This window comes from Spinacia oleracea, chromosome 4, assembly GCF_020520425.1.
Source record: "Spinacia oleracea cultivar Varoflay chromosome 4, BTI_SOV_V1, whole genome shotgun sequence".
NCBI lineage: Eukaryota > Viridiplantae > Streptophyta > Magnoliopsida > Caryophyllales > Amaranthaceae > Spinacia > Spinacia oleracea.
The window spans coordinates 25,601,371-25,609,155 of record NC_079490.1 but is presented as its reverse complement, the minus strand read 5'-3'; positions in this window follow the sequence as shown (position 1 = coordinate 25,609,155).

Genomic DNA, 7,785 nt, shown 5'->3' with positions numbered 1-7,785 from the left:
ACATCATTATTAATGCAAGAGATTTTTAAAGGAAAAGTGTTTTCAAAAAATTCAGCATCTCTTGCTTCAATAATGTTACCACCTGCATAAGAGTTGTTAGCATCCTTAACAAGAAAACAATCAGCAGCACTTTGATAAGAATAACCAATAAAGATAGAATCAACCGTTTTGGGACCAATCTTGTCTCTCATGAAACTAGGTATGGCAACCTTTTCCAGGCACCCCCACACTTTCAAGTATTTCAAGCTTGGTGATCGACCTTTTCGTAGCTCGTACGGGGTCTTGTCCAGCTTCTTGTGAGGAACCCTGTTTAAAACATGACAAGCAGAAAGAATAGCTTCCCCCCACATACTATTAGGAAGACCAGAACTAATAATCATTGAATTCATCATATTTTTTAAAGTTCTATTTTTCCTTACAGCAATCCTGTTTTGTTCTGGTGTGTAAGGAGTCGTTGTTTCCCGAATTATACCATTATGTTCACAAAACACCTTAACAGTATTAGGGTCATACTCACCACCCCTGTCGCTCCTAAGTCTCTGGATTTTCCCGTCTAACTGATTTTCAACTCCAGCCTTGTATTTGAGGAACATCTCCTCAACCTCATCATTTGACTTGAGAAGATAAACCATGGTAAATCGAGACTAGTCATCAACAAAAGTAATGTAATATCTTTTACCACCCCTGCTCTCATAATTTTTAAAATCCCCCAAATCACTATGAACAAGTTCTAATACTTTTGTCTGTCTGTCTATTGATTTGAATGACTTCTTTGCAAATTTTGCTTCAACATATACTTCACATTTTGAAGAGTCAGTTTTAGAAAAACCAGCAATCGTATTTAAGTGTTTAAGTCTTTTAATTGAAGCAATATTAACATGACCCCATCTAGCATGCCGTAAATCAATAGACTCATCAATATAAACTGTAGACGCCTACATTCGTCCCTAGGCCCGAAGTCATTCCTAAGCAAGCGACGAACAACCTGTGGCTGACTGACAATCCCGAAAACCGTATTTCCATTTTTAGAAACTGCTATTTATAGTAACTACTATGCTTAACTGCTGCCCAGAATAGTAACTGTATAAGATACATATTCAAGTGATTAGGTTGCACTATAATTAGTCATTGGATAAAGTATGAAGAGTTGCACACCAACTGATATTCTTAGAAGATTAAACCGTGAGTGAGAATCGGATAAAACGGAATAAATTTAGAAAAGTGGAAGTAAAACACCAGCACTGGAACATTCCAGCGCTTGGCAAGCACGCGCCACAATTGTTCTAGCGCACCAACACAAGCGCCATAATTTTACGGCATACTAGATGGGGTCATGTTAATATTGCCGGGGTAATCATTATGGACGATAATATTTGTTGGTAAAGCATATAGTAACCCTAAACGATGCACAAGTTTGACCTCTTTTCCCTTTTTCCCCGGATCTATGGTGTTCAGGTTGGACACCTTGAATCTGGATCTTTGCTGAAGGATTTTGTAACTTCTCCTCCCTAAAAAAAAGAACTAAGCTCTTATACCAGCTGACATGGTTCTTGATGAACCAAACGTTTCTTGAATAAATTTAAGGAAAAGTATGAACAACTACCTTAAGGATGATCCAAAGCAAATAACCTTGAGTATACTAGTCAAATCTAGCCTCTAAGGATTGTAAGTCAAATTCTCTCAAGACAAACTCACCCACAATAAATCACAAATATTTGACTGATTTCATAAACTTCCATCCTTCTTGATGGAGCTTGTGCTCTATTTATATAACTTAAAATATAAAGTGCTTCCCACATATTATTAGGAAGACTACAAGCTTTAGGAAATCTAATTAAATAAACTAAAACAGATTAAATAATTAAATATAATTACACTACTAAAATGCTTAACTACTTTACTGCTAAAACTCCATTCGCCTCTTCAGTCTTCATTAACCCACGAAGCACAAGTCATGAAGATAGATTTTCCAAACGAGTCCAACTCAAATCCTAAGGCAAGAGGTTCATAGGATGGGATTTTATCGTAAATTGGTGTAGACAAGAGAACTTTTCCACTACGAGTAATTCCGGAAGTACCTTGTTCCTAATCACCTTCTCTCGAGGACAATCGATACGCTATTAATTTTTTTATGGAGTAAATCGTGTTTCTTTAGAAAACTAATATACAGAGCACAACTTTGTAGACAATTTCTTAATATAAACTAGTGTGTGGCTCGGGCGATACCATGGTTGTTACATTGAATAGTTAAATTTTTAGATTTTTCTTGAGTACAATATTTCACCGAAATATTTATATTCCACATATTGAAAAGCATGAAATAAGTCTGTCAACTATACAGACACACTACGTCATTCATCATGCCAATTAATTTTTCAATTATATCATCTTATATTTGTATAATTTGTTATCTTGTGGAACTAAGTGCTTCAAATCAATAAACATCAAATTAGATATATATGCAGCTATGCAGAGAAATCCTATAGTTGATGCTTATGAGACTTATGATATCATGTTTCTTCATGGTTGTCCTAACTCTTTAATTTTTATTATTTTTCCCAACTAGTTCATCGAAATTAAAAAGTCACATAAAATTTTAGTTGTTTTATACTTTAGGAAAATTTGGTAATATTAATCCAACCTTTGACCGATTTTCTTTTATTAAGCCTACCTATGAGTTATTTTAAAATAATCCAACCTTTTAGGGGTATCATCTTATATCGGTCCCTTGTGACCGATTACCTGACTATCAGGTAGCTTCTTTAATTTTAACCCTTTTTCTTTTTACTTTTTTAATATGCTTTTCTGTAATCACCTTCATCTTCTCTATCCCCCTTGCTTCCTGTAGTCACCTTCATCATCCCTCCCCCTTGCTTCCTGTAATCACTTTTTTAATTTTGATAATCGAATTTTCCTAGTTTATCGTGATTTTATTCAGTTTTGATTATCGATTTAATTTGAAGTATAATTAAAGGATTCAGTTTTGATTATCGATTCAATTTGAAGTATAATCGAAGGATTCAGTTTTGATTCAATTGCTAGAATAAATTTTGTGGCTTGATTTGTGATGATCATGAAGTTGTTTTGGTGGTTGAATAGTAATCAAGTAGGTCGTTTGTTGATTTGGATGCGGGTTATAATTTGATTAGAAAGTTCGTGTTCGGTTTGGTTTGATTTTGATGATTATGCAGTTGGTTGTATAATCAGTTAAAGGTTTTGGTTAGATTTTGATGATTACACATTGGGTCAGTTGCTGCGCCTAAACGTTAGTGTTGGTCTCGGGTTCCAGAGGTTAGGAGAGAGAATGGGGTGATAAATTTCTGGTGGGTAGGTTTTTTTTTTTTTGCTTTGTTCTTAGTTTTTGAGATCGTTTATCGGGAAAAGAAGAGGCATGATTACTGGAACTCAGGAAGCAAGGGAGAGAGAAAGGTGAGCTGAGCAGCAGGAGGCAAAGGGCTGCCAGAGGTGGGGGTTGAAAGCAGTAATGGTGGTTGTTAGTTTCACAGAGTTCCTCAAGAGGGGGGGTGAATTAATATTTTACGGTTTTATAAAAATTTAAACTACTAGGAACAGAAACAGTAAAATATGCAAGCAAGATTTAGCGTGGAAAACTCTCTAGGCCCAATAGAGAGGAAAAAACCACGGCCCCTTTGGGGACTTAAACACATTCACTAGTTAGGCAAAAACAACTCAGTTTTACAGTTCTAATCTACTCGGGCCACAATCTGTTATTCGCCTCTGATTACAGATGACTAGGAACAACCCCTCGTTGTTCCTTCCCTTATGGAAACAGTCCCTCAACTGCTTCTCCTCACAGATCTCTCGTGAGATCTTCTCTCTTGCTCAAGTAAGCCTCACTCAGGCTTATCATACAATAACTCAACACTTTAGTTAAAACAAATAGATATTAAACTAATACTGATTTAAGATATAGAACCATGCAAACAAATACTGCTCTGTATGGGAACAGGAACAGACTCTTTAAAGATTAATACTTCAAGGGTGATACCTGAAAGCTTCCGGTTTGATGTAAATAAGTCTGATAAAAACTTTTGTAAAGAACTTGAGGTGTCTTTATAAGAATCTAAGTGTTTACCCTAGATTCTAATTCAACTCCATTTAGGACTCTTTTCAAAAGATAGTTTTTCTCAAATAATTATTTTAAAACGCATTTTGATAAAACCAATCTTTTACGTATTTGAGAGTTGTATGTCAACTCAAATTCTTAAGAGTATAATCTCAAGTAGGATAGTAAATTCAGTTTTAAAACCTCGATGTTTATCTTTTGTAAAATAAAAATGATTTACTTTAGATTCAAGATATATTTTGGACTCTACGAAATACTCTGTTCCCATACTAAGCTGTATTTGAATACACTGATCTTATACCTTTCTAGACTCATAAGACTTGTTGGGCTTCTCACTTCTTGGCCCATGATATAATCTTTTCATACGCTTTGAACTTGTTTTCTTCATAGCTTCTCAACTTGCTTCTTCATATGCTATTCTGCCATGAGCATTGTGAACTTATAGTGACCTGTTCCTGACATTCCTTAGACAAACAGTCGTGAGTATAGTTTAAGCTTGTCACCATCAAAACTCAGGAATCAACAATTTCCCCCTTTTTGATGATGACAACCTTACAACTTGATAAGAATAAAATATGCTTAAATTGACTAAGGAATGAAACATGGAACAACTAGCATTCATACTCCAAACCTCAACTAGGAACAGAGGTGTCAATTACTGAACCCACGCATAGATACTAATATTTTGAAAACAAGTTGCCCCCTATCTTCCCCCTTTTGAATTATCAAAAAGGGTCCATTTGAAAAACGATTTTACAAAACCAGAAGGAAGAATGTATATGTGAATTATGTTACCCTATCAACAGAGAAGCATCTTGCAGCTCAAGTCGATCAACGAGTTTGACCGCAACCCTGCAAGCAAAACAAGACAAAAGCAACATAGAACACAACACAAGCAAAAGATCCTACAAGTCAGTGTGGGACAACTATCAGAACGTAGGAAAAGCACACTAATGAGCATTAGTCATAAACCTGGCGCATCCAAACCATCCAAAACAAAATAAAATGTTCAGAGAGCAAGAAGGATTAAATTGTTCGACAGATAGCAAAATATATGGGGTGGGGAATCAGATAATTGTGGCAGGGTCAGGCTGGGGGGATCCAGGTGCAGCTTCCTCAACATTGGCCACCTCCTCTATGACCATGTCTGCTAGCCGTTCCGTCATATCATTGAAGAATTCGGCCTGATCCTGATGCATCCTGTGCACCAACTCCTGCAGAGATGTGATAGCAGATAAAAGAACAGCATTGTCCAGTTGCAGTTGATCCACCTTTGCCATCAGGAGCTGAACTGAACCATCTTGTGAGGGAGCAGCTGATTGAGTTTCACCGTCCTTGTCAGAGTCAGAGTCTTCCACCCTGTATACTGGAGGTGCACCTTTTGAAGAACTGGCTAGACGGCTCCTGCGACGAATGGGCTGATGAGACACAGGAGAGGCTGGGATTTGCTTGGGAGATGAAGTGGCTTTTCTAGGGATTTTCTCTTTTGGGCAATGGTCAACAAGAACATCCTCTGTCTGACCTTCTTTCTCCTCACAGGGGAATGGCACCACCTCTTCTTTATCCGAGAACTCTTCTCCCTCATCTATCTCCTCCTCCATATCCTCTATTTCCTCCCCTACTTCTTCTTGTGGGGTCGTGTCACCAACCATCAGCTTCCCAACACAGACAACCCCATCAATGACACTAAGACTTATACCATGTAAACACGCTTTGTTGAGTATGTGAGCAGGAGTGAGCGGTTCAGCTGTGTAGTGAGTGAGATCAACCCCCACCTTTCTCATGATAAAAGTCAGAAGAGAGCCATACCCAACCATGTTATTCTGAGAGATGCAGTGGGTGAGGTGAGCAATAAAGACCATTGGAAAATTAATTTGGCGTTGAGATTCAAGGAGAAAAATGTATATGAGGTCCAATCTACTGGCTAGGGCTCGCTTGTCATGACGCGGAACTAGGCCTCGACGCACCACATTAAACAGGACTTTTTGAAAGGGAGTTAGAAGGGATTGATTTAGGGCTTTTGGGTGTTTTCCCTGACCCCCAAAGTAAGAGTAGACGTCTGCCATAGTAGCACCTCCCAATTTAATTGGACCTTTCCCCTTGTGATAAACTTCCTCCCCCAGCACAGGAACTTTGAACCAGGTTCCCAATTTTTCAGCATCAAAACTAAATGACTTTCCATTTACCTCCGACTGACAAACCCCCCCTTTGTTTATGAAATTTGAGCAAAATTCTCCCATGGCCTCAGGATACATGCAAGCTTTATAACACACTTCAGACAAATATGTCCAACCCTGAGACTCAATCGACTCCAACAATTCGACAAACCCGACCTCTCGACACCAACCAAAATCAATACTCAACTCAGGGAGCATGCGATCGGGGGGAAAATAATGAAATTTCGCAGATTCGAGTTTTACCTTTTTCTCCATGAGAAGGTGTGGTTCCCCCTGAGTTGGTGCAACTGCTTCCTTCTTCAGAATCAGTTTCCTCTTTGTGGCTAGCTTGGCGGTGGACTTGGCTGCTGGTGGTTTGGGTGTTGGTTGTTTCGGAGCCATGGATTCTGGGTAGATTGTTTGTAGAGGTATTACGGTGATAATTGGTTCCGGGGAAGAGGAAGGGTCACTAGGGTTTGGGAATTGAAGCTTGTAAAGGGTCATGATTATATATAGGAGAGGTAGTTGGCGAGTGGATAGGAGAGTGTGTAATTTGAATTTTAAATTCTGGGATTTTAGGGATAATCCGAGAAGTTTATAGGGGGAATGATTGGAATATGAAGGGTTTTTTTTGGGAAATGGATTGTGGGAAGCGTGTTTGAGTGAACAAAATAAACAGTAATGCATGCACTGGGTTTTTAAGATTCACTGAATCAGATTAAATGCTTTCCATTCATTTTTAGTTTTCCCACTTAGACTTAGATTTAATGCAAGTGTTGGGAACAAGTGCAATTACCTTAGAATTGTGCAGACGTGGCTGTGGTAATGCACAGCTGGATTTTGCAATCTGAGTCCAATCGTTAGTCCATTCATAAGAAGAAAAATATTTACAAAATAAATAACGTACTAAAAAAATGTTTTTTTTTTTGTTTTTTTTTTGTTTTTGATTGTTCCAATAAGGTTAGAGAATAAGTAAGGGCAACAAGTATCATTTTATTCGTATCATACCAAGTTCTAACCTTAGCTTGTTGTGTCTGTCCCTGCTTAGTGGTTTGGTTAGGATGTCAGCAACTTGATCTTCTGTGGGGCAGAATTCAAGCTTGACCAGTTCCTTTTCCACATAATCTTTTAGAAAATGATGACGAATATGAATGTGTTTCACTCTTGAGTGATGAACTGGATCCTTTGATATGCAGATAGCACTAGTGTTGTCACATAGTATAGGAACACATTTTAGTTTCATACCAAAATCTCTAAGTTGTTGTTTGATCCATAGCATTTGGGAACAGCATGAAGCAGCAGCTACATATTCAGCTTCTGTTGTGGATAGTGCCACAGTGTTTTGTTTCTTTGATGCCCAAGAAACGGCACATGCTCCTAGGAACTGAACCATCCCTGATGTGCTCTTTCTGTTAACTAAATCACCTGCATAGTCAGCATCTGTATATCCTTTGAGGTCAAAGTGATCATAGTTAGGATACCATAAACATAAATCGTCATTGCCTTTTAAGTATCTTAGAATTCTTTTGACTGCTGTAAGAT